We start from the raw sequence: 23233 nt of genomic DNA on the forward strand, positions 1-23233 counted from the left end.
TCGAGTAAGACCACCGTTCCGAAAATTTCGATTACATTGGAGGCGCCGGGTATCGATCCCGTTACCTCTCGCATGCTAAGCGAGCGCTCTACCATCTGAGCTACGCCCCATGTTTACCATAGTAATTAAATGTTTTGTCGAGTAAGACCGCCGTTCCGAAAATTTCGTTTACATTGGAGGCGCCGGGCATCGATCCCGTTACCTCTCGCATGCTAAGCGAGCGCTCTACCATCTGAGCTACGCCCCTTGTTTACCATAGTAATTAAATGTTTAGTCGAGTAAGACCGCCGTTCCGAAAATTTCGTTTACATTGGAGGCGCCGGGCATCGATCCCGGTACCTCACGCATGCTAAACGAGCGCTCTACCATCTGAGCTACGCCCCTGTTTACCATAGTAATTAAATGTTTAGTCGAGTAAGACCGCCGTTCCGAAAATTTCGTTTACATTGGAGGCGCCGGGCATCGATCCCGTTACCTCTCGCATGCTAAGCGAGCGCTCTACCATCTGAGCTACGCCCCCTGTTTACCATAGTAATTAAATGTTTAGTCGAGTAAGACCGCCGTTCCGAAAATTTCGTTTACATTGGAGGCGCCGGGCATCGATCCCGTTACCTCTCGCATGCTAAGCGAGCGCTCTACCATCTGAGCTACGCCCCTTGTTTACCATAGTAATTAAATGTTTAGTCGTGTAAGACCGCCGTTCCGAAAATTTCGTTTACATTGGAGGCGCCGGGCATCGATCCCGGTACCTCTCGCATGCTAAGCGAGCGCTCTACCATCTGAGCTACGCCCCCTGTTTACCATAGTAATTAAATGTTTAGTCGAGTAAGACCGCCGTTCCGAAAATTTCGTTTACATTGGAGGCGCCGGGCATCGATACCGTTACCTCTCGCATGCTAAGCGAGCGCTCTACCATCTGAGCTACGCCCCCTGTTTACCATAGTAAGTAAATGTTTAGTCGAGTAAGACCGCCGTTTCGAAAATTTCGTTTACATTGGAGGCGCCGGGCATCGATCCCGTTACCTCTCGCATGCTAAATGAGCGCTCTACCATCTGAGCTACGCCCCCTGTTTACCACATAATTAAATGTTTAGTCGAGTAAGACCGCCGTTTTGAAAATTTCGTATACATTGGAGGCGCCGAGCATCGATCATGTTACCTCTGGCATGCTAAGCGAGCGCTCTACCATCTGAGCTACGCCCCCTGTTTACCATAGTAATTAAATGTTTAGTTGAGTAAGACCGCCGTTCCGAAAATTTCGTTTACATTGGAGGCGCCGGGCATCGATCCCGGTACCTCTCGCATGCTAAATGAGCGCTCTACCATCTGAGCTACGCCCCCTGTTTACCACATAATTAAATGTTTAGTCGAGTAAGACCGCCGTTTTGACAATTTCGTATACATTGGAGGCGCCGAGCATCGATCATGTTACCTCTGGCATGCTAAGCGAGCGCTCTACCATCTGAGCTACGCCCCCTGTTTACCATAGTAATTAAATGTTTAGTCGAGTAAGACCGCCGTTCCGAAAATTTCGTTTACATTGGAGGCGCCGGGGATCGATCCCGGTACCTCTCGCATGCTAAGCGAGCGCTCTACCATCTGAGCTACGCCCCCTGTTTACCATAGTAATTAAATGTTTTGTCGAGTAAGACCGCCGTTCCGAAAATTTCGTTTACATTGGAGGCGCCGGGCATCGATCCCGTTACCTCTCGCATGCTAAGCGAGCGCTCTACCATCTGAGCTACGCCCCTTGTTTACCATAGTAATTAAATGTTTAGTCGAGTAAGACCGCCGTTCCGAAAATTTCGTTTTCATCGGAGGCGCCGGGCATCGATCCCGTTACGTCTGGCATGCTAAGCGAGCGCTCTACCATCTGAGCTACGCCCCCTGTTTACCATAGTAATTAAATGTTTAGTCGAGTAAGACCGCCGTTCCGAAAATTTCGTTTACATTGGAGGCGCCGGGCATCGATCCCGTTACCTCTCGCATGCTAAATGAGCGCTCTACCATCTGAGCTACGCCCCCTGTTTACCACATAATTAAATGTTTAGTCGAGTAAGACCGCCGTTCCGAAAATTTCGTTTACATTGGAGGCGCCGGGCATCGATCCCGGTACCTCTCGCATGCTAAGCGAGCGCTCTACCATCTGAGCTACGCCCCCTGTTTACCATAGTAATTAAATGTTTAGTCGAGTAAGACCGCCGTTCCGAAAATTTCGTTTACATTGGAGGCGCCGGACATCGATCCCGTTACCTCTCGCATGCTAAGCGAGCGCTCTACCATCTGAGCTACGCCCCCTGTTTACCATAGTAATTAAATGTTTAGTCGAGTAAGACCGCCGTTTCGAAAATTTCGTTTACATTGGAGGCGCCGGGCATCGATCCCGTTACCTCTCGCATGCTAAATGAGCGCTCTACCATCTGAGCTACGCCCCCTGTTTACCACATAATTAAATGTTTAGTCGAGTAAGACCGCCGTTTTGAAAATTTCGTATACATTGGAGGCGCCGAGCATCGATCATGTTACCTCTGGCATGCTAAGCGAGCGCTCTACCATCTGAGCTACGCCCCCTGTTTACCATAGTAATTAAATGTTTAGTCGAGTAAGACCGCCGTTCCGAAAATTTCGTTTACATTGGAGGCGCCGGGCATCGATCCCGTTACCTCTCGCATGCTAAATGAGCGCTCTACCATCTGAGCTACGCCCCCTGTTTACCACATAATTAAATGTTTAGTCGAGTAAGACCGCCGTTTTGACAATTTCGTATACATTGGAGGCGCCGAGCATCGATCATGTTACCTCTGGCATGCTAAGCGAGCGCTCTACCATCTGAGCTACGCCCCCTGTTTACCATAGTAATTAAATGTTTAGTCGAGTAAGACCGCCGTTCCGAAAATTTCGTTTACATTGGAGGCGCCGGGCATCGATCCCGGTACCTCTCGCATGCTAAGCGAGCGCTCTACCATCTGAGCTACGCCCCCTGTTTACCATAGTAATTAAATGTTTTGTCGAGTAAGACCGCCGTTCCGAAAATTTCGTTTACATTGGAGGCGCCGGGCATCGATCCCGTTACCTCTCGCATGCTAAGCGAGCGCTCTACCATCTGAGCTACGCCCCTTGTTTACCATAGTAATTAAATGTTTAGTCGAGTAAGACCGCCGTTCCGAAAATTTCGTTTACATCGGAGGCGCCGGGCATCGATCCCGTTACCTCTGGCATGCTAAGCGAGCGCTCTACCATCTGAGCTAAGCCCCCTGTTTACCATAGTAATTAAATGTTTAGTCGAGTAAGACCGCCGTTCCGAAAATTTCGTTTACATTGGAGGCGCCGGGCATCGATCCCGTTACCTCTCGCATGCTAAATGAGCGCTCTACCATCTGAGCTACGCCCCCTGTTTACCACATAATTAAATGTTTAGTCGAGTAAGACCGCCGTTTTGAAAATTTCGTATACATTGGAGGCGTCGGGCATCGATCCCGGTACCTCTCGCATGCTAAGCGAGCGCTCTACCATCTGAGCTACGCCCCCTGTTTACCATAGTAATTAAATGTTTAGTCGAGTAAGACCGCCGTTCCGAAAATTTCGTTTACATTGGAGGCGCCGGGCATCGATCCCGTTACCTCTTGCATGCTAAGCGAGCGCTCTACCATCTGAGCTACGCCCCCTGTTTACCATAGTAATTAAATGTTTAGTCGAGTAAGACCGCCGTTTCGAAAATTTGGTATACATTGGAGGCGCCGGGCATCGATCATGTTACCTCTGGCATGCTTAGCGAGCGCTCTACCATCTGAGCTACGCCCCCTGTATACCATAGTAATTAAATGTTTAGTCGAGTAAGACCGCCGTTCCGAAAATTTCGTTTACATTGGAGGCGCCGGGCATCGATCCCGGTACCTCACGCATGCTAAACGAGCGCTCTACCATCTGAGCTACGCCCCCTGTTTACCATAGTAATTAAATGTTTAGTCGAGTAAGACCGCCGTTCCGAAAATTTCGTTTACATTGGAGGCGCCGGGCATCGATCCCGGTACCTCTCGCATGCTAAGCGAGCGCTCTACCATCTGAGCTACGCCCCCTGTTTACCATAGTAATTAAATGTTTTGTCGAGTAAGACCGCCGTTCCGAAAATTTCGTTTACATTGGAGGCGCCGGGCATCGATCCCGGTACCTCTCGCATGCTAAGCGAGCGCTCTACCATCTGAGCTACGCCCCCTGTTTACCATAGTAATTAAATGTTTAGTCGAGTAAGACCGCCGTTCCGAAAATTTCGTTTACATTGGAGGCGCCGGGCATCGATCCCGGTACCTCTCGCATGCTAAGCGAGCGCTCTACCATCTGAGCTACGCCCCATGTTTACCATAGTAATTAAATGTTTTGTCGAGTAAGACCGCCGTTCCGAAAATTTCGTTTACATTGGAGGCGCCGGGCATCGATCCCGTTACCTCTCGCATGCTAAGCGAGCGCTCTACCATCTGAGCTACGCCCCTTGTTTACCATAGTAATTAAATGTTTAGTCGAGTAAGACCGCCGTTCCGAAAATTTCGTTTACATTGGAGGCGCCGGGCATCGATCCCGGTACCTCACGCATGCTAAACGAGCGCTCTACCATCTGAGCTACGCCCCCTGTTTACCATAGTAATTAAATGTTTAGTCGAGTAAGACCGCCGTTCCGAAAATTTCGTTTACATTGGAGGCGCCGGGCATCGATCCCGGTACCTCTCGCATGCTAAGCGAGCGCTCTACCATCTGAGCTACGCCCCCTGTTTACCATAGTAATTAAATGTTTTGTCGAGTAAGACCGCCGTTCCGAAAATTTCGTTTACATTGGAGGCGCCGGGCATCGATCCCGGTACCTCACGCATGCTAAACGAGCGCTCTACCATCTGAGCTACGCCCCCTGTTTACCATAGTAATTAAATGTTTAGTCGAGTAAGACCGCCGTTCCGAAAATTTCGTTTACATTGGAGGCGCCGGGCATCGATCCCGGTACCTCTCGCATGCTAAGCGAGCGCTCTACCATCTGAGCTACGCCCCATGTTTACCATAGTAATTAAATGTTTTGTCGAGTAAGACCGCCGTTCCGAAAATTTCGTTTACATTGGAGGCGCCGGGCATCGATCCCGTTACCTCTCGCATGCTAAGCGAGCGCTCTACCATCTGAGCTACGCCCCTTGTTTACCATAGTAATTAAATGTTTAGTCGAGTAAGACCGCCGTTCCGAAAATTTCGTTTACATTGGAGGCGCCGGGCATCGATCCCGGTACCTCACGCATGCTAAACGAGCGCTCTACCATCTGAGCTACGCCCCCTGTTTACCATAGTAATTAAATGTTTAGTCGAGTAAGACCGCCGTTCCGAAAATTTCGTTTACATTGGAGGCGCCGGGCATCGATCCCGTTACCTCTCGCATGCTAAGCGAGCGCTCTACCATCTGAGCTACGCCCCATGTTTACCATAGTAATTAAATGTTTTGTCGAGTAAGACCGCCGTTCCGAAAATTTCGTTTACATTGGAGGCGCCGGGCATCGATCCCGTTACCTCTCGCATGCTAAGCGAGCGCTCTACCATCTGAGCTACGCCCCTTATTTACCATAGTAATTAAATGTTTAGTCGAGTAAGACCGCCGTTCCGAAAATTTCGTTTACATTGGAGGCGCTGGGCATCGATCCCGGTACCTCACGCATGCTAAACGAGCGCTCTACCATCTGAGCTACGCCCCCTGTTTACCATAGTAATTAAATGTTTAGTCGAGTAAGACCGCCGTTCCGAAAATTTCGTTTACATTGGAGGCGCCGGGCATCGATCCCGGTACCTCTCGCATGCTAAGCGAGCGCTCTACCATCTGAGCTACGCCCCATGTTTACCATAGTAATTAAATGTTTTGTCGAGTAAGACCGCCGTTCCGAAAATTTCGTTTACATTGGAGGCGCCGGGCATCGATCCCGGTACCTCTCGCATGCTAAGCGAGCGCTCTACCATCTGAGCTACGCCCCCTGTTTACCATAGTAATTAAATGTTTTGTCGAGTAAGACCGCCGTTCCGAAAATTTCGTTTACATTGGAGGCGCCGGGCATCGATCCCGTTACCTCTCGCATGCTAAGCGAGCGCTCTACCATCTGAGCTACGCCCCTTGTTTACCATAGTAATTAAATGTTTAGTCGAGTAAGACCGCCGTTTCGAAAATTTGGTATACATTGGAGGCACCGGGCATCGATCCCGTTACCTCTCGCATGCTAAATGAGCGCTCTACCATCTGAGCTACGCCCCCTGTTTACCACATAATTAAATGTTTAGTCGAGTAAGACCGCCGTTTTGACAATTTCGTATACATTGGAGGCGCCGAGCATCGATCATGTTACCTCTGGCATGCTAAGCGAGCGCTCTACCATCTGAGCTACGCCCCCTGTTTACCATAGTAATTAAATGTTTAGTCGAGTAAGACCGCCGTTCCGAAAATTTCGTTTACATTGGAGGCGCCGGGCATCGATCCCGTTACCTCTTGCATGCTAAGCGAGCGCTCTACCATCTGAGCTACGCCCCCTGTTTACCATAGTAATTAAATGTTTAGTCGAGTAAGACCGCCGTTTCGAAAATTTGGTATACATTGGAGGCGCCGGGCATCGATCATGTTACCTCTGGCATGCTTAGCGAGCGCTCTACCATCTGAGCTACGCCCCCTGTATACCATAGTAATTAAATGTTTAGTCGAGTAAGACCGCCGTTCCGAAAATTTCGTTTACATTGGAGGCGCCGGGCATTGATCCCGGTACCTCACGCATGCTAAACGAGCGCTCTACCATCTGAGCTACGCCCCCTGTTTACCATAGTAATTAAATGTTTAGTCGAGTAAGACCACCGTTCCGAAAATTTCGTTTACATTGGAGGCGCCGGGCATGGATCCCGGTACCTCTCGCATGCTTAGCGAACGCTCTACCATCTTAGCTACGCCCCCTGTTTACCATAGTAATTAAATGTTTGGTCGAGTAAGACAGCCGTTCCGAAAATTTCGTTTACATTGGCATCGATCCCGGTACCTCTCGCATGCTAAGCGAGCGCTCTACCATCTAAGCTACGCCCCCTGTTTACCATAGTAATTAAATGTTTAGTCGAGTAAGACCGCCGTTCCGAAAATTTCGTTTACGTTGGAGGCGCCGTGCATCGATCCCGTTACCTCTCGCATGCTAAATGAGCGCTCTACCATCTGAGCTACGCCCCCTGTTTACCACATAATTAAATGTTTAGTCGAGTAAGACCGCCATTTTGAAAATTTCGTATACATTGGAGGCGCCGAGCATCGATCATGTTACCTCTGGCATGCTAAGCGAGCGCTCTACCATCTGAGCTAGGCCCCCTGTTTACCAAAGTAATAAAATGTTTAGTCGAGTAAGACCGCCGTTCCGAAAATTTCGTTTATATTGGAGACGCCGGGCATCGATCCCGGTACCTCTCGCATGCTAAACGAGCGCTCTACCATCTGAGCTACGCCCCTTGTTTACCATAGTAATTAAATGTTTTGTCGAGTAAGAGCGCCGTTCCGAAAATTTCGTATACATTGGAGGCGCCGGGCATCGATCCCGTTACCTCTCGCATGCTAAGCGAGCGCTCTACCATCTGAGCTACGCCCCTTGTTTACCATAGTAATTAAATGTTTAGTCGAGTAAGACCGCCGTTCCGAAAATTTCGTTTACATTGGAGGCGCCGGGCATCGATCCCGGTACCTCACGCATGCTAAACGAGCGCTCTACCATCTGAGCTACGCCCCCTGTTTACCATAGTAATTAAATGTTTAGTCGAGTAAGACCGCCGTTCCGAAAATTTCGTTTACATTGGAGGCGCCGGGCATCGATCCCGTTACCTCTCGCATGCTAAGCGAGCGCTCTACCATCTGAGCTACGCCCCATGTTTACCATAGTAATTAAATGTTTTGTCGAGTAAGACCGCCGTTCCGAAAATTTCGTTTACATTGGAGGCGCCGGGCATCGATCCCGTTACCTCTCGCATGCTAAGCGAGCGCTCTACCATCTGAGCTACGCCCCTTGTTTACCATAGTAATTAAATGTTTTGTCGAGTAAGACCGCCGTTCCGAAAATTTCGTTTACATTGGAGGCGCCGGGCATCGATCCCGTTACCTCTCGCATGCTAAGCGAGCGCTCTACCATCTGAGCTACGCCCCTTGTTTACCATAGTAATTAAATGTTTAGTCGAGTAAGACCGCCGTTCCGAAAATTTCGTTTACATTGGAGGCGCCGGGCATCGATCCCGTTACCTCTGGCATGCTAAGCGAGCGCTCTACCATCTGAGCTACGCCCCCTGTTTACCATAGTAATTAAATGTTTAGTCGAGTAAGACCGCCGTTCCGAAAATTTCGTTTACATTGGAGGCGCTGGGCATCGATCCCGGTACCTCACGCATGCTAAACGAGCGCTCTACCATCTGAGCTACGCCCCCTGTTTACCATAGTAATTAAATGTTTAGTCGAGTAAGACCGCCGTTCCGAAAATTTCGTTTACATTGGAGGCGCCGGGCATCGATCCCGGTACCTCTCGCATGCTAAGCGAGCGCTCTACCATCTGAGCTACGCCCCATGTTTACCATAGTAATTAAATGTTTTGTCGAGTAAGACCGCCGTTCCGAAAATTTCGTTTACATTGGAGGCGCCGGGCATCGATCCCGGTACCTCTCGCATGCTAAGCGAGCGCTCCACCATCTGAGCTACGCCCCCTGTTTACCATAGTAATTAAATGTTTTGTCGAGTAAGACCGCCGTTCCGAAAATTTCGTTTACATTGGAGGCGCCTGGCATCGATCCCGTTACCTCTCGCATGCTAAGCGAGCGCTCTACCATCTGAGCTACGCCCCTTGTTTACCATAGTAATTAAATGTTTAGTCGAGTAAGACCGCCGTTCCGAAAATTTCGTTTACATTGGAGGCGCCGGGCATCGATCCCGTTACCTCTGGCATGCTAAGCGAGCGCTCTACCATCTGAGCTACGCCCCCTGTTTACCATAGTAATTAAATGTTTAGTCGAGTAAGACCGCCGTTCCGAAAATTTCGTTTACATTGGAGGCGCCGGGCATCGATCCCGTTACCTCTCGCATGCTAAATGAGCGCTCTACCATCTGAGCTACGCCCCCTGTTTACCACATAATTAAATGTTTAGTCGAGTAAGACCTCCGTTTTGAAAATTTCGTATACATTGGAGGCGTCGGGCATCGATCCCGGTACCTCTCGCATGCTAAGCGAGCGCTCTACCATCTGAGCTACGCCCCCTGTTTACCATAGTAATTAAATGTTTAGTCGAGTAAGACCGCCGTTCCGAAAATTTCGTTTACATTGGAGGCGCCGGGCATCGATCCCGTTACCTCTTGCATGCTAAGCGAGCGCTCTACCATCTGAGCTACGCCCCCTGTTTACCATAGTAATTAAATGTTTAGTCGAGTAAGACCGCCGTTTCGAAAATTTGGTATACATTGGAGGCACCGGGCATCGATCATGTTACCTCTGGCATGCTTAGCGAGCGCTCTACCATCTGAGCTACGCCCCCTGTTTACCACATAATTAAATGTTTAGTCGAGTAAGACCGCCGTTTTGAAAATTTCGTATACATTGGAGGCGTCGGGCATCGATCCCGGTACCTCTCGCATGCTAAGCGAGCGCTCTACCATCTGAGCTACGCCCCCTGTTTACCATAGTAATTAAATGTTTAGTCGAGTAAGACCGCCGTTCCGAAAATTTCGTTTACATTGGAGGCGCCGGGCATCGATCCCGTTACCTCTTGCATGCTAAGCGAGCGCTCTACCATCTGAGCTACGCCCCCTGTTTACCATAGTAATTAAATGTTTAGTCGAGTAAGACCGCCGTTTCGAAAATTTGGTATACATTGGAGGCGCCGGGCATCGATCATGTTACCTCTGGCATGCTTAGCGAGCGCTCTACCATCTGAGCTACGCCCCCTGTATACCATAGTAATTAAATGTTTAGTCGAGTAAGACCGCCGTTCCGAAAATTTCGTTTACATTGGAGGCGCCGGGCATTGATCCCGGTACCTCACGCATGCTAAACGAGCGCTCTACCATCTGAGCTACGCCCCTTGTTTACCATAGTAATTAAATGTTTTGTCGAGTAAGACCGCCGTTCCGAAAATTTCGTTTACATTGGAGGCGCCGGGCATCGATCCCGTTACCTCTCGCATGCTAAGCGAGCGCTCTACCATCTGAGCTACGCCCCTTGTTTACCATAGTAATTAAATGTTTAGTCGAGTAAGACCGCCGTTCCGAAAATTTCGTTTACATTGGAGGCGCCGGGCATCGATCCCGTTACCTCTGGAATGCTAAGCGAGCGCTCTACCATCTGAGCTACGCCCCCTGTTTACCATAGTAATTAAATGTTTAGTCGAGTAAGACCGCCGTTCCGAAAATTTCGTTTACATTGGAGGCGCTGGGCATCGATCCCGGTACCTCACGCATGCTAAACGAGCGCTCTACCATCTGAGCTACGCCCCCTGTTTACCATAGTAATTAAATGTTTAGTCGAGTAAGACCGCCGTTCCGAAAATTTCGTTTACATTGGAGGCGCCGGGCATCGATCCCGGTACCTCTCGCATGCTAAGCGAGCGCTCTACCATCTGAGCTACGCCCCATGTTTACCATAGTAATTAAATGTTTTGTCGAGTAAGACCGCCGTTCCGAAAATTTCGTTTACATTGGAGGCGCCGGGCATCGATCCCGGTACCTCTCGCATGCTAAGCGAGCGCTCTACCATCTGAGCTACGCCCCCTGTTTACCATAGTAATTAAATGTTTTGTCGAGTAAGACCGCCGTTCCGAAAATTTCGTTTACATTGGAGGCGCCTGGCATCGATCCCGTTACCTCTCGCATGCTAAGCGAGCGCTCTACCATCTGAGCTACGCCCCTTGTTTACCATAGTAATTAAATGTTTAGTCGAGTAAGACCGCCGTTCCGAAAATTTCGTTTACATTGGAGGCGCCGGGCATCGATCCCGTTACCTCTGGCATGCTAAGCGAGCGCTCTACCATCTGAGCTACGCCCCCTGTTTACCATAGTAATTAAATGTTTAGTCGAGTAAGACCGCCGTTCCGAAAATTTCGTTTACATTGGAGGCGCCGGGCATCGATCCCGTTACCTCTCGCATGCTAAATGAGCGCTCTACCATCTGAGCTACGCCCCCTGTTTACCACATAATTAAATGTTTAGTCGAGTAAGACCTCCGTTTTGAAAATTTCGTATACATTGGAGGCGTCGGGCATCGATCCCGGTACCTCTCGCATGCTAAGCGAGCGCTCTACCATCTGAGCTACGCCCCCTGTTTACCATAGTAATTAAATGTTTAGTCGAGTAAGACCGCCGTTCCGAAAATTTCGTTTACATTGGAGGCGCCGGGCATCGATCCCGTTACCTCTTGCATGCTAAGCGAGCGCTCTACCATCTGAGCTACGCCCCCTGTTTACCATAGTAATTAAATGTTTAGTCGAGTAAGACCGCCGTTTCGAAAATTTGGTATACATTGGAGGCGCCGGGCATCGATCATGTTACCTCTGGCATGCTTAGCGAGCGCTCTACCATCTGAGCTACGCCCCCTGTTTACCACATAATTAAATGTTTAGTCGAGTAAGACCGCCGTTTTGAAAATTTCGTATACATTGGAGGCGTCGGGCATCGATCCCGGTACCTCTCGCATGCTAAGCGAGCGCTCTACCATCTGAGCTACGCCCCCTGTTTACCATAGTAATTAAATGTTTAGTCGAGTAAGACCGCCGTTCCGAAAATTTCGTTTACATTGGAGGCGCCGGGCATCGATCCCGTTACCTCTTGCATGCTAAGCGAGCGCTCTACCATCTGAGCTACGCCCCCTGTTTACCATAGTAATTAAATGTTTAGTCGAGTAAGACCGCCGTTTCGAAAATTTGGTATACATTGGAGGCGCCGGGCATCGATCATGTTACCTCTGGCATGCTTAGCGAGCGCTCTACCATCTGAGCTACGCCCCCTGTATACCATAGTAATTAAATGTTTAGTCGAGTAAGACCGCCGTTCCGAAAATTTCGTTTACATTGGAGGCGCCGGGCATTGATCCCGGTACCTCACGCATGCTAAACGAGCGCTCTACCATCTGAGCTACGCCCCCTGTTTACCATAGTAATTAAATGTTTAGTCGAGTAAGACCACCGTTCCGAAAATTTCGTTTACATTGGAGGCGCCGGGCATGGATCCCGGTACCTCTCGCATGCTTAGCGAACGCTCTACCATCTTAGCTACGCCCCCTGTTTACCATAGTAATTAAATGTTTGGTCGAGTAAGACAGCCGTTCCGAAAATTTCGTTTACATTGGCATCGATCCCGGTACCTCTCGCATGCTAAGCGAGCGCTCTACCATCTAAGCTACGCCCCCTGTTTACCATAGTAATTAAATGTTTAGTCGAGTAAGACCGCCGTTCCGAAAATTTCGTTTACGTTGGAGGCGCCGTGCATCGATCCCGTTACCTCTCGCATGCTAAATGAGCGCTCTACCATCTGAGCTACGCCCCCTGTTTACCACATAATTAAATGTTTAGTCGAGTAAGACCGCCATTTTGAAAATTTCGTATACATTGGAGGCGCCGAGCATCGATCATGTTACCTCTGGCATGCTAAGCGAGCGCTCTACCATCTGAGCTAGGCCCCCTGTTTACCAAAGTAATAAAATGTTTAGTCGAGTAAGACCGCCGTTCCGAAAATTTCGTTTATATTGGAGGCGCCGGGCATCGACCCCGGTACCTCTCGCATGCTAAACGAGCGCTCTACCATCTGAGCTACGCCCCCTGTTTACCATAGTAATTAAAAGTTTAGTCGAGTAAGACCACCGTTCCGAAAATTTCGTTTACATTGGCATCGATCCCGGTACCTCTCGCATGCTAAGCGAGCGCTCTACCATCTAAGCTACGCCCCCTGTTTACCACAGTAATTAAATGTTTAGTCGAGTAAGACCGCCGTTCCGAAAATTTCGTTTACATTGGAGGCGCCGGGCATCGATCATGTTACCTCTGGCATGCTAAGCGAGCGCTCTACCATCTGAGCTACGCCCCCTGTTTACCATAGTAATTAAATGTTTAGTCGAGTAAGACCGCCGTTCCGAAAATTTCGTTTACATTGGAGGCGCCGGGCATCAATCCCGGTACCTCTCGCATGCTAAGCGAGCGCTCTACCACCTGAGCTACGCCCCTGTTTACCATAGTAATTAAATATTTAGTCGAGTAAGACCGCCGTTTCGAAAATTTCGTATACATTGGAGGCGCCGGGCATCGATCATGTTACCTCTGGCATGCTAAGCGAGCGCTCTACCATCTGAGCTACGCCCCCTGTTTACCATAGTAATTAAATGTTTAGTCGAGTAAGACCGCCGTTCCGAAAATTTCGTTTACATTGGAGGCGCCGGGCATCGATCGCGGTACCTCTCGCATGCTAAACGAGCGCTCTACCATCTGAGCTACGCCCCCTGTTTACCATAGTAATTAAATGTTTAGTCGAGTAAGACCACCGTTCCGAAAATTTCGTTTACATTGGAGGCGCCGGGCATCGATCCCGGTACCTCTCGCATGCTTAGCGAGCGCTCTACCATCTAAGCTACGCCCCCTGTTTACCATAGTAATTAAATGTTTGGTCGAGTAAGACAGCCGTTCCGAAAATTTCGTTTACATTGGCATCGATCCCGGTACCTCTCGCATGCTAAGCGAGCGCTCTACCATCTAATCTACGCCCCCTGTTTACCATAATAATTAAATGTTTAGTCGAGTAAGACCGCCGTTCCGAAAATTTCGTTTACATTGGAGGCGCCGGGCATCGATCATGTTACCTCTGGCATGCTAAGCGAGCGCTCTACCATCTGAGCTACGCCCCCTGTTTACCATAGTAATTAAATGTTTAGTCGAGTAAGACCGCCGTTCCTTAAATTTCTTTTACATTGGAGGCGCCGGGCATCGATCCCGTTACCTCTCGCATGCTAAGCGAGCGCTCTACCATCTGAGCTACGCCCCCTGTTTACCATAGTAATTAAATGTTTAGTCGAGTAAGACCGCCGTTCCTTAAATTTCTTTTACATTGGAGGCGCCGGGCATCGATCCCGTTACCTCTCTCATGCTAAGCGAGCGCTCTACCATCTGATCTACGCCCCCTGTTTACCATAGTAATTAAATGTTTAGTCGAGTAAGACCGCCGTTCCGAAAATTTCGTTTACATTGGAGGCGCCGGGCATCGATCCCGGTACCTCTCGCATGCTAAGCGAGCGCTCTACCATCTGAGCTACGCCCCCTGTTTACCATAGTAATTAAATGTTTAGTCGAGTAAGACCGCCGTTCCGAAAATTTCGTTGACATTGGAGGCGTCGGGCATCGATCCCGGTACCTCTCACATGCTAAGCGAGCGCTCTACCATCTGAGCTACGCCCCCTGTTTACCATAGTAATTAAATGTTTAGTCGAGTAAGACCGCCGTTTCGAAAATTTGGTATACATTGGAGGCGCCGGGCATCGATCATGTTACCTCTGGCATGCTAAGCGAGCGCTCTACCATCTGAGCTACGCCCCCTGTATACCATAGTAATTAAATGTTTAGTCGAGTAAAACCGCCGTTCCGAAAATTTCGTTTACATTGGAGGCGCCGGGCATCGATCCCGGTACCTCACGCATGCTAAACGAGCGCTCTACCATCTGAGCTACGCCCCCTGTTTACCATAGTAATTAAATGTTTAGTCGAGTAAGACCGCCGTTCCGAAAATTTCGTTTACATTGGAGGCGCCGGGCATCGATCCCGGTACCTCTCGCATGCTAAGCGAGCGCTCTACCATCTGAGCTACGCCCCCTGTTTACCATAGTAATTAAATGTTTAGTCGAGTAAGACCGCCGTTCCGAAAATTTCGTTGACATTGGAGGCGTTGGGCATCGATCCCGGTACCTCTCGCATGCTAAGCGAGCACTCTACCATCTGAGCTACGCCCCCTGTTTACCATAGTAATTAAATGTTTAGTCGAGTAAGACCGCCGTTCCGAAAATTTCGTTTACATTGGAGGCGCCGGGCATCGATCCCGTTACCTCTTGCATGCTAAGCGAGCGCTCTACCATCTGAGCTACGCCCCCTGTTTACCATAGTAATTAAATGTTTAGTCGAGTAAGACCGCCGTTTCGAAAATTTGGTATACATTGGAGGCGCCGGGCATCGATCATGTTACCTCTGGCATGCTAAGCGAGCGCTCTACCATCTGAGCTACGCCCCCTGTATACCATAGTAATTAAATGTTTATTCGAGTAAAACCGCCGTTCCGAAAATTTCGTTTACATTGGAGGCGCCGGGCATCGATCCCGGTACCTCACGCATGCTAAACGACCGCTCTACCATCTGAGCTACGCCCCCTGTTTACCATAGTAATTAAATGTTTGGTCGAGTAAGACAGCCGTTCCGAAAATATCGTTTACATTGGCATCGATCCCGGTACCTCTCGCATGCTAAGCGAGCGCTCTACCATCTAAGCTACGCCCCCTGTTTACCATAATAATTAAATGTTTAGTCGAGTAAGACCGCCGTTCCGAAAATTTCGTTTACATTGGAGGCGCCGGGCATCGATCATGTTACCTCTGGCATGCTAAGCGAGCGCTCTACCATCTGAGCTACGCCCCCTGTTTACCATAGTAATTAAATGTTTAGTCGAGTAAGACCGCCGTTCCGAAAATTTCGTTTACATTGGAGGCGCCGGGCATCGATCCCGGTACCTCTCGCATGCTAAGCGAGCGCTCTACCATCTGAGCTACGCCCCCTGTTTACCATAGTAATTAAATGTTTAGTCGAGTAAGACCGCCGTTCCGAAAATTTCGTTTACATTGGAGGCGCCGGGCATCGATCCCGGTACCTCTCGCATGCTAAGCGAGCGCTCTACCATCTGAGCTACGCCCCCTGTTTACCATAGTAATTAAATGTTTAGTCGAGTAAGACCACCGTTCCGAAAATTTCGTTTACATTGGAGGCGCCGGGCATCGATCCCGGTACCTCTCGCATGCTAAGCGAGCGCTCTACCATCTGAGCTACGCCCCCTGTTTACCATAGTAATTAAATGTTTAGTCGAGTAAGACCGCCGTTCCGAAAATTTCGTTTACATTGGAGGCGCCGGGCATCGATCCCGGTACCTCTCGCATGCTTAGCGAACGCTCTACCATCTAAGCTACGACCCCTGTTTACCATAGTAATTAAATGTTTGGTCGAGTAAGACAGCCGTTCCGAAAATTTCGTTTACATTGGCATCGATCCCGGTACCTCTCGCATGCTAAGCGAGCGCTCTAAAATAAGAGCTACGCCCCCTGTAAACCATATTTATTAAATGTTTAGTCGAGTAAGACCGCCGTTCCGAAAATTTCGTTTACATTTTAGGCGCCGGGCATAGATCCCGGTACCTCTCGCATGCTAAGCGAGCGCTCTACCATCTGAGCTACGCCCACTGGTTACCATAGTAATTAAATGTTTACTCGAGTAAGACCGCCGTTTCGAAAATTTCGTTTACATTGGAGGCGCCGGGCATCTATCCCGGTACCTCTCGCATGCTAAGCGAGCGCTCTACCATCTGAGCTACGCCCCCTGTTTACCATAGTAATTAAATGTTTAGTCGAGTAAGACCGTCGTTCCGAAAATTTCGTTTTTATTTGAGGCGCCGGGCATCGATCCCCGTACCTCTCTCATTCTAAGCAAGCGCTCTAAAATCTGAGCTACGCCCCCTGTTTACCATAGTAATTAAATGTTTAGTCGAGTAAGACCGCCGTTCCGAAAATTTCGTTTACATTGGAGGTGCCGGGCATTGATCATGTTACCTCTGGCATGCTAAGCGAGCGCTCTACCATCTGAGCTACGCCCCCTGTTTACCATAGTAATTAAATGTTTAGTCGAGTAAGACCGCCGTTCTGAAAATTTCGTTTACATTGGAGGCGCCGGGCATCGATCCCGGTACCTCTGGCATGCTAAGCGAGCGCTCTACCATCTGAGCTACGCCCCCTGTATACCATAGTAATTAAATGTTTATTCGAGTAAAACCGCCGTTCCGAAAATTTCGTTTACATTGGAGGCGCCGGGCATCGATCCCCGTACCTCACGCATGCTAAACGAGCGCTCTACCATCTGAGCTACGCCCCCTGTTTACCATAGTAATTAAATGTTTAGTCGAGTAAGACCACCGTTCCGAAAATTTCGTTTACATTGGAGGCGCCGGGCATCGATCCCGGTACCTCTCGCATGCTTAGCGAACGCTCTACCATCTTAGCTACGCCCCCTGTTTACCATAGTAATTAAATGTTTGGTCGAGTAAGACAGCCGTTCCGAAAATTTCGTTTACATTGGCATCGATCCCGGTACCTCTCGCATGCTAAGCGAGCGCTCTACCATCTAAGCTACGCCCCCTGTTTACCATAGTAATTAAAGGTTTAGTCGAGTAAGACCGCCGTTCCGAAAATTTCGTTTACATTGGAGGCGCCGTGCATCGATCCCGGTACCTCTCGCATGCTAAGCGAGCGCTCTACCATCTGAGCTACGCCCCCTGTTTACCAAAGTAATTAAATGTTTAGTCGAGTAAGACCGCCGTTCTCAAAATTTCGTTTACATTGGAGGCGCCGGGCATCGATCCCGGTACCTCTCGCATGCTAAGCGAGCGCTCTACCATCTGAGCTACGCCCCCTGTTTACCATAGTAATTAAATGTTTAGTCGAGTAAGACTGCCGTTCCGAAAATTTCGTTTACATTGGAGGCGCCGGGCATCGATCCCGTTACCTCTCGCATGCTAAGCGAGCGCTCTACCAACTGAGCTACGCCCCCTGTTTACCATAGTAATTAAATGTTTAGTCGAGTAAGACCACCGTTTCGAAAATTTCGTATACATCGGAGGCGCCGGGCATCGATCATGTTACCTCTGGCATGCTAAGCGAGCGCTCTACCATCTGAGCTACGCCCCCTGTTTACCAAAGTAATTAAATGTTTAGTCGAGTAAGACCGCCGTTCCGAAAATTTCGTTTATATTGGAGGCGCCGGGCATCGATCCCAGTACCTCTCGCATGCTAAACGAGCGCTCTACCATCTGAGCTACGCCCCTTGTTTACCGTAGTAATTAAATGTTTAGTCGAGTAAGACCACCGTTCCGAAAATTTCGTTTACATTGTAGGCGCCGGGCATCGATCCCGGTACCTCTCGCATGCTTAGCGAACGCTCTACCATCTAAGCTACGCCCCCTGTTTACCATAGTAATTAAATGTTTGGTCGAGTAAGACAGCCGTTCCGAAAATATCGTTTACATTGGCATCGATCCCGGTACCTCTCGCATGCTAAGCGAGCGCTCTACCATCTAAGCTACGCCCCCTGTTTACCATAATAATTAAATGTTTAGTCGAGTAAGACCGCCGTTCCGAAAATTTCGTTTACATTGGAGGCGCCGGGCATCGATCATGTTACCTCTGGCATGCTAAGCGAGCGCTCTACCATCTGAGCTACGCCCCCTGTTTACCATAGTAATTAAATGTTTAGTCGAGTAAGACCGCCGTTCCGAAAATTTCGTTTACATTGGAGGCGCCGGGCATCGATCCCGGTACCTCTCGCATGCTTAGCGAACGCTCTACCATCTTAGCTACGCCCCCTGTTTACCATAGTAATTAAATGTTTGGTCGAGTAAGACAGCCGTTCCGAAAATTTCGTTTACATTGGCATCGATCCCGGTACCTCTCGCATGCTAAGCGAGCGCTCTACCATCTAAGCTACGCCCCCTGTTTACCATAGTAATTAAAGGTTTAGTCGAGTAAGACCGCCGTTCCGAAAATTTCGTTTACATTGGAGGCGCCGTGCATCGATCCCGGTACCTCTCGCATGCTAAGCGAGCGCTCTACCATCTGAGCTACGCCCCCTGTTTACCAAAGTAATTAAATGTTTAGTCGAGTAAGACTGCCGTTCCGAAAATTTCGTTTACATTGGAGGCGCCGGGCATCGATCCCGTTACCTCTCGCATGCTAAGCGAGCGCTCTACCAACTGAGCTACGCCCCCTGTTTACCATAGTAATTAAATGTTTAGTCGAGTAAGACCACCGTTCCGAAAATTTCGTTTACATTGGAGGCGCCGGGCATCGATCATGTTACCTCTGGCATGCTAAGCGAGCGCTCTACCATCTGAGCTACGCCCCCTGTTTACCATAGTAATTAAATGTTTAGTGGAGTAAGACCGCCGTTCCGAAAATTTCGTTTACATTGGAGGCGCCGGGCATCGATCCCGGTACCTCTCGCATGCTAAGCGAGCGCTCTACCATCTGAGCTACGCCCCCTGTTTACCATAGTAATTAAATGTTTAGTCGAGTAAGACCGCCGTTCCGAAAATTTCGTTTACATTGGAGGCGCCGGGCATCGATCCCGGTACCTCTCGCATGCTAAGCGAGCGCTCTACCATCTAAGCTACGACCCCTGTTTACCATAGTAATTAAATGTTTGGTCGAGTAAGACAGCCGTTCCGAAAATTTCGTTTACATTGGCATCGATCCCGGTACCTCTCGCATGCTAAGCAAGCGCTCTAAAATAAGAGCTACGCCCCCTGTAAACCATATTTATTAAATGTTTAGTCGAGTAAGACCGCCGTTCCGAAAATTTCGTTTATATTGGAGGCGCCGGGCATCGATCCCGGTACCTCTCGCATGCTAAACGAGCGCTCTACCATCTGAGCTACGCCCCTTGTTTACCGTAGTAATTAAATGTTTAGTCGAGTAAGACCACCGTTCCGAAAATTTCGTTTACATTGGAGGCGCCGGGCATCGATCCCGGTACCTCTCGCATGCTTAGCGAACGCTCTACCATCTAAGCTACGCCCCCTGTTTACCATAGTAATTAAATGTTGGTCGAGTAAGACAGCCGTTCCGAAAATATCGTTTACATTGGCATCGATCCCGGTACCTCTCGCATGCTAAGCGAGCGCTCTACCATCTAAGCTACGCCCCCTGTTTACCATAATAATTAAATGTTTAGTCGAGTAAGACCGCCGTTCCGAAAATTTCGTTTACATTGGAGGCGCCGGGCATCGATCATGTTACCTCTGGCATGCTAAGCGAGCGCTCTACCATCTGAGCTACGCCCCCTGTTTACCATAGTAATTAAATGTTTAGTCGAGTAAGACCGCCGTTCCGAAAATTTCGTTTACAGTGGAGGCGCCGGGCATCGATCCCGGTACCTCTCGCATGCTAAGCGAGCGCTCTACCATCTGAGCTACGCCCCCTGTTTACCATAGTAATTAAATGTTTAGTCGAGTAAGACCGCCGTTCCGAAAATTTCGTTTACATTGGAGGCGCCGGGCATCGATCCCGGTACCTCTCGCATGCTAAGCGAGCGCTCTACCATCTAAGCTACGACCCCTGTTTACCATAGTAATTAAATGTTTGGTCGAGTAAGACAGCCGTTCCGAAAATTTCGTTTACATTGGCATCGATCCCGGTACCTCTCGCATGCTAAGCGAGCGCTCTAAAATAAGAGCTACGCCCCCTGTAAACCATATTTATTAAATGTTTAGTCGAGTAAGACCGCCGTTCCGAAAATTTCGTTTACATTTTAGGCGCCGGGCATAGATCCCGGTACCTCTCGCATGCTAAGCGAGCGCTCTACCATCTGAGCTACGCCCACTGGTTACCATAGTAATTAAATGTTTACTCGAGTAAGACCGCCGTTCCGAAAATTTCGTTTACATTTTAGGCGCCGGGCATAGATCCCGGTACCTCTCGCATGCTAAGCGAGCGCTCTACCATCTGAGCTACGCCCACTGGTTACCATAGTAATTAAATGTTTACTCGAGTAAGACCGCCGTTTCGAAAATTTCGTTTACATTGGAGGCGCCGGGCATCGATCCCGGTACCTCTCGCATGCTAAGCGAGCGCTCTACCATCTGAGCTACGCCCCCTGTTTACCATAGTAATTAAATGTTTAGTCGAGTAAGACCGTCGTTCCGAAAATTTCGTTTACATTGGAGGCGTCGGGCATCGATCCCGGTACCTCTCGCATGCTAGCAAGTGCTCTACCATCTGAGCTACGCCCCCTGTTTACCATATTAATTAAATGTTTAGTCGAGTAAGACCGCCGTTACGAAAATTTCGTTTACATTGGAGGCGTCGGGCATCGATCCCGGTACCTCTCGCATGCTACGCGAGCGCTCTACCATCTTAGCTACGCCCCCTGTTTACCATATTAATTAAATGTTTAGTCAAGTAAGATCGCCGTTCCCAAAATTTCGTTTACAATGGAGGCGCCGGGAATCGATCCCGGTAACTCTCGCATGCTAAGCGAGCGCTCTACCATCTGAGCTACGCCCCCTGTTTACCGCAGTAATTAAATGTTTAGTCGAGTAAGACCGCCGTTCCGAAAATTTCGTTTACATTGGAGGCGCCGGGCATCGATCCCGGTACCTCTCGCATGCTAAGCGAGCGCTCTACCATCTGAGCTACGCCCCCTGTTTACCATAGTAATTAAATGTTTAGTCGAGTAAGACCGCCGTTCCGAAAATTTCGTTTACATTGGAGGCGCCGGGCATCGATCCCGGTACCTCTCGCATGCTAAGCGAGCGCTCTACCATCTAAGCTACGACCCCTGTTTACCATAGTAATTAAATGTTTGGTCGAGTAAGACAGCCGTTCCGAAAATTTCGTTTACATTGGCATCGATCCCGGTACCTCTCGCATGCTAAGCAAGCGCTCTAAAATAAGAGCTACGCCCCCTGTAAACCATATTTATTAAATGTTTAGTCGAGTAAGACCGCCGTTCCGAAAATTTCGTTTATATTGGAGGCGCCGGGCATCGATCCCGGTACCTCTCGCATGCTAAACGAGCGCTCTACCATCTGAGCTACGCCCCTTGTTTACCGTAGTAATTAAATGTTTAGTCGAGTAAGACCACCGTTCCGAAAATTTCGTTTACATTGGAGGCGCCGGGCATCGATCCCGGTACCTCTCGCATGCTTAGCGAACGCTCTACCATCTAAGCTACGCCCCCTGTTTACCATAGTAATTAAATGTTGGTCGAGTAAGACAGCCGTTCCGAAAATATCGTTTACATTGGCATCGATCCCGGTACCTCTCGCATGCTAAGCGAGCGCTCTACCATCTAAGCTACGCCCCCTGTTTACCATAATAATTAAATGTTTAGTCGAGTAAGACCGCCGTTCCGAAAATTTCGTTTACATTGGAGGCGCCGGGCATCGATCATGTTACCTCTGGCATGCTAAGCGAGCGCTCTACCATCTGAGCTACGCCCCCTGTTTACCATAGTAATTAAATGTTTAGTCGAGTAAGACCGCCGTTCCGAAAATTTCGTTTACAGTGGAGGCGCCGGGCATCGATCCCGGTACCTCTCGCATGCTAAGCGAGCGCTCTACCATCTGAGCTACGCCCCCTGTTTACCATAGTAATTAAATGTTTAGTCGAGTAAGACCGCCGTTCCGAAAATTTCGTTTACATTGGAGGCGCCGGGCATCGATCCCGGTACCTCTCGCATGCTAAGCGAGCGCTCTACCATCTAAGCTACGACCCCTGTTTACCATAGTAATTAAATGTTTGGTCGAGTAAGACAGCCGTTCCGAAAATTTCGTTTACATTGGCATCGATCCCGGTACCTCTCGCATGCTAAGCGAGCGCTCTAAAATAAGAGCTACGCCCCCTGTAAACCATATTTATTAAATGTTTAGTCGAGTAAGACCGCCGTTCCGAAAATTTCGTTTACATTTTAGGCGCCGGGCATAGATCCCGGTACCTCTCGCATGCTAAGCGAGCGCTCTACCATCTGAGCTACGCCCACTGGTTACCATAGTAATTAAATGTTTACTCGAGTAAGACCGCCGTTTCGAAAATTTCGTTTACATTGGAGGCGCCGGGCATCGATCCCGGTACCTCTCGCATGCTAAGCGAGCGCTCTACCATCTGAGCTACGCCCCCTGTTTACCATAGTAATTAAATGTTTAGTCGAGTAAGACCGTCGTTCCGAAAATTTCGTTTTTATTTGAGGCGCCGGGCATCGATCCCGGTACCTCTCTCATGCTAAGCAAGCGCTCTACCATCTGAGCTACGCCCCCTGTTTACCATAGTAATTAAATGTTTAGTCGAGTAAGACCGCCGTTCCGAAAATTTCGTTTACATTGGAGGTGCCGGGCATTGATCATGTTACCTCTGGCATGCTAAGCGAGCGCTCTACCATCTGAGCTACGCCCCCT

At 49.2% G+C, this 23233-nt stretch overlaps 32 non-coding genes across 32 annotated transcripts; all 32 read right to left on the bottom strand.

Annotated features, from left to right (window-relative positions):
- Positions 1–447: 447 nt before the first annotated feature.
- Positions 448–520, bottom strand: TRNAA-AGC (transfer RNA alanine (anticodon AGC)). The gene has a single exon. It is a non-coding gene; the product is annotated as a tRNA-Ala (tRNA).
- A 201-nt stretch (positions 521–721) lies between these two features.
- On the bottom strand, positions 722–794 carry TRNAA-AGC (transfer RNA alanine (anticodon AGC)). The gene has a single exon. It is a non-coding gene; the product is annotated as a tRNA-Ala (tRNA).
- Positions 795–1541: 747 nt separating this feature from the next.
- On the bottom strand, positions 1542–1614 carry TRNAA-AGC (transfer RNA alanine (anticodon AGC)). Its single transcript has one exon. It is a non-coding gene; the product is annotated as a tRNA-Ala (tRNA).
- Positions 1615–2088: 474 nt separating this feature from the next.
- On the bottom strand, positions 2089–2161 carry TRNAA-AGC (transfer RNA alanine (anticodon AGC)). The gene has a single exon. It is a non-coding gene; the product is annotated as a tRNA-Ala (tRNA).
- A 747-nt stretch (positions 2162–2908) lies between these two features.
- Positions 2909–2981, bottom strand: TRNAA-AGC (transfer RNA alanine (anticodon AGC)). Its single transcript has one exon. It is a non-coding gene; the product is annotated as a tRNA-Ala (tRNA).
- A 474-nt stretch (positions 2982–3455) lies between these two features.
- TRNAA-AGC (transfer RNA alanine (anticodon AGC)) lies at positions 3456–3528 on the bottom strand. The gene has a single exon. It is a non-coding gene; the product is annotated as a tRNA-Ala (tRNA).
- Positions 3529–4003: 475 nt separating this feature from the next.
- On the bottom strand, positions 4004–4076 carry TRNAA-AGC (transfer RNA alanine (anticodon AGC)). Its single transcript has one exon. It is a non-coding gene; the product is annotated as a tRNA-Ala (tRNA).
- A 64-nt stretch (positions 4077–4140) lies between these two features.
- Positions 4141–4213, bottom strand: TRNAA-AGC (transfer RNA alanine (anticodon AGC)). The gene has a single exon. It is a non-coding gene; the product is annotated as a tRNA-Ala (tRNA).
- Positions 4214–4688: 475 nt separating this feature from the next.
- Positions 4689–4761, bottom strand: TRNAA-AGC (transfer RNA alanine (anticodon AGC)). Its single transcript has one exon. It is a non-coding gene; the product is annotated as a tRNA-Ala (tRNA).
- Positions 4762–5921: 1160 nt separating this feature from the next.
- TRNAA-AGC (transfer RNA alanine (anticodon AGC)) lies at positions 5922–5994 on the bottom strand. The gene has a single exon. It is a non-coding gene; the product is annotated as a tRNA-Ala (tRNA).
- A 3202-nt stretch (positions 5995–9196) lies between these two features.
- Positions 9197–9269, bottom strand: TRNAA-AGC (transfer RNA alanine (anticodon AGC)). The gene has a single exon. It is a non-coding gene; the product is annotated as a tRNA-Ala (tRNA).
- Positions 9270–9606: 337 nt separating this feature from the next.
- On the bottom strand, positions 9607–9679 carry TRNAA-AGC (transfer RNA alanine (anticodon AGC)). Its single transcript has one exon. It is a non-coding gene; the product is annotated as a tRNA-Ala (tRNA).
- A 1023-nt stretch (positions 9680–10702) lies between these two features.
- TRNAA-AGC (transfer RNA alanine (anticodon AGC)) lies at positions 10703–10775 on the bottom strand. Its single transcript has one exon. It is a non-coding gene; the product is annotated as a tRNA-Ala (tRNA).
- Positions 10776–11249: 474 nt separating this feature from the next.
- Positions 11250–11322, bottom strand: TRNAA-AGC (transfer RNA alanine (anticodon AGC)). The gene has a single exon. It is a non-coding gene; the product is annotated as a tRNA-Ala (tRNA).
- Positions 11323–11659: 337 nt separating this feature from the next.
- On the bottom strand, positions 11660–11732 carry TRNAA-AGC (transfer RNA alanine (anticodon AGC)). Its single transcript has one exon. It is a non-coding gene; the product is annotated as a tRNA-Ala (tRNA).
- A 2224-nt stretch (positions 11733–13956) lies between these two features.
- TRNAA-AGC (transfer RNA alanine (anticodon AGC)) lies at positions 13957–14029 on the bottom strand. The gene has a single exon. It is a non-coding gene; the product is annotated as a tRNA-Ala (tRNA).
- Positions 14030–14230: 201 nt separating this feature from the next.
- On the bottom strand, positions 14231–14303 carry TRNAA-AGC (transfer RNA alanine (anticodon AGC)). The gene has a single exon. It is a non-coding gene; the product is annotated as a tRNA-Ala (tRNA).
- Positions 14304–14778: 475 nt separating this feature from the next.
- Positions 14779–14851, bottom strand: TRNAA-AGC (transfer RNA alanine (anticodon AGC)). The gene has a single exon. It is a non-coding gene; the product is annotated as a tRNA-Ala (tRNA).
- An 876-nt stretch (positions 14852–15727) lies between these two features.
- Positions 15728–15800, bottom strand: TRNAA-AGC (transfer RNA alanine (anticodon AGC)). The gene has a single exon. It is a non-coding gene; the product is annotated as a tRNA-Ala (tRNA).
- Positions 15801–15864: 64 nt separating this feature from the next.
- TRNAA-AGC (transfer RNA alanine (anticodon AGC)) lies at positions 15865–15937 on the bottom strand. The gene has a single exon. It is a non-coding gene; the product is annotated as a tRNA-Ala (tRNA).
- Positions 15938–16001: 64 nt separating this feature from the next.
- On the bottom strand, positions 16002–16074 carry TRNAA-AGC (transfer RNA alanine (anticodon AGC)). Its single transcript has one exon. It is a non-coding gene; the product is annotated as a tRNA-Ala (tRNA).
- Positions 16075–16539: 465 nt separating this feature from the next.
- On the bottom strand, positions 16540–16612 carry TRNAA-AGC (transfer RNA alanine (anticodon AGC)). Its single transcript has one exon. It is a non-coding gene; the product is annotated as a tRNA-Ala (tRNA).
- A 1013-nt stretch (positions 16613–17625) lies between these two features.
- TRNAA-AGC (transfer RNA alanine (anticodon AGC)) lies at positions 17626–17698 on the bottom strand. Its single transcript has one exon. It is a non-coding gene; the product is annotated as a tRNA-Ala (tRNA).
- A 64-nt stretch (positions 17699–17762) lies between these two features.
- TRNAA-AGC (transfer RNA alanine (anticodon AGC)) lies at positions 17763–17835 on the bottom strand. Its single transcript has one exon. It is a non-coding gene; the product is annotated as a tRNA-Ala (tRNA).
- Positions 17836–18975: 1140 nt separating this feature from the next.
- TRNAA-AGC (transfer RNA alanine (anticodon AGC)) lies at positions 18976–19048 on the bottom strand. The gene has a single exon. It is a non-coding gene; the product is annotated as a tRNA-Ala (tRNA).
- Positions 19049–19249: 201 nt separating this feature from the next.
- On the bottom strand, positions 19250–19322 carry TRNAA-AGC (transfer RNA alanine (anticodon AGC)). The gene has a single exon. It is a non-coding gene; the product is annotated as a tRNA-Ala (tRNA).
- An 865-nt stretch (positions 19323–20187) lies between these two features.
- On the bottom strand, positions 20188–20260 carry TRNAA-AGC (transfer RNA alanine (anticodon AGC)). The gene has a single exon. It is a non-coding gene; the product is annotated as a tRNA-Ala (tRNA).
- A 602-nt stretch (positions 20261–20862) lies between these two features.
- Positions 20863–20935, bottom strand: TRNAA-AGC (transfer RNA alanine (anticodon AGC)). The gene has a single exon. It is a non-coding gene; the product is annotated as a tRNA-Ala (tRNA).
- Positions 20936–21272: 337 nt separating this feature from the next.
- TRNAA-AGC (transfer RNA alanine (anticodon AGC)) lies at positions 21273–21345 on the bottom strand. The gene has a single exon. It is a non-coding gene; the product is annotated as a tRNA-Ala (tRNA).
- A 64-nt stretch (positions 21346–21409) lies between these two features.
- On the bottom strand, positions 21410–21482 carry TRNAA-AGC (transfer RNA alanine (anticodon AGC)). The gene has a single exon. It is a non-coding gene; the product is annotated as a tRNA-Ala (tRNA).
- An 865-nt stretch (positions 21483–22347) lies between these two features.
- On the bottom strand, positions 22348–22420 carry TRNAA-AGC (transfer RNA alanine (anticodon AGC)). Its single transcript has one exon. It is a non-coding gene; the product is annotated as a tRNA-Ala (tRNA).
- A 465-nt stretch (positions 22421–22885) lies between these two features.
- Positions 22886–22958, bottom strand: TRNAA-AGC (transfer RNA alanine (anticodon AGC)). The gene has a single exon. It is a non-coding gene; the product is annotated as a tRNA-Ala (tRNA).
- Positions 22959–23233: the final 275 nt, after the last annotated feature.

The sequence above is a fragment of the Leiobunum rupestre genome, chromosome 6 (genome assembly GCF_980474605.1).
Source record: "Leiobunum rupestre chromosome 6, qqLeiRupe1.1.hap1, whole genome shotgun sequence".
Classification (NCBI taxonomy): Eukaryota; Metazoa; Arthropoda; class Arachnida; order Opiliones; family Sclerosomatidae; genus Leiobunum; species Leiobunum rupestre.